This window comes from Etheostoma spectabile, chromosome 21 (assembly GCF_008692095.1).
Source record: "Etheostoma spectabile isolate EspeVRDwgs_2016 chromosome 21, UIUC_Espe_1.0, whole genome shotgun sequence".
Classification (NCBI taxonomy): Eukaryota; Metazoa; Chordata; class Actinopteri; order Perciformes; family Percidae; genus Etheostoma; species Etheostoma spectabile.
The window spans coordinates 7,979,403-7,979,905 of NC_045753.1; the positions used below are offsets into that span (position 1 = coordinate 7,979,403).

The window sequence follows — 503 nt, forward strand, 5'->3', positions numbered from 1 at the left end:
TTCGACGTGAAGGAGCAGCGGCTCTACTCCGAGCTCCCCACGGATGACTGTGCTTCTAACCCATCTCTAAGGGAGATGCCAGCCACCCTCCTAAAGAAACCAATTTCTGCCGCTCGTTCTTTCGGTCATGACCCAGCCTTCATGACCATAGGTAGATAGATAGGGTAGGAACGAAAACCGACCGGTAGATTGAGAGCTTTGCCTTCTGGCTCAGCTCTCTTTTCATCACAAAGATGTGATAAATTTATAGCTCTGAAAAGGGACCACCTCACCAAAATACTCCCGCAGGACCTCCCACAGTATCTCCTGGGAGGAGGGGTCATACGCCCTCTCCAGATCCACAAAACACATGTAGACTGGTTGGGCATATTCCCAGGCTCCATCCAGGATCCTTGCGAGAGTGGTGATCTGATCCGTTGTTGACGACCAGGAAGGAATCCGCATTGTTCCTCTTCAACCCAAGGTTTGACTATTGGCCAAACCCTCCTTTCCAGCACCTTGGA

General features: G+C 51.1%; 1 protein-coding gene across 2 annotated transcripts in view; it reads left to right on the forward strand.

Annotated features, from left to right (window-relative positions):
* The window catches only part of sh3bp1 (SH3-domain binding protein 1), a 20,695-nt gene that overhangs the window by 14,300 nt on the left and 5,892 nt on the right, over window positions 1-503 (forward strand). The window lies entirely within an intron of this gene.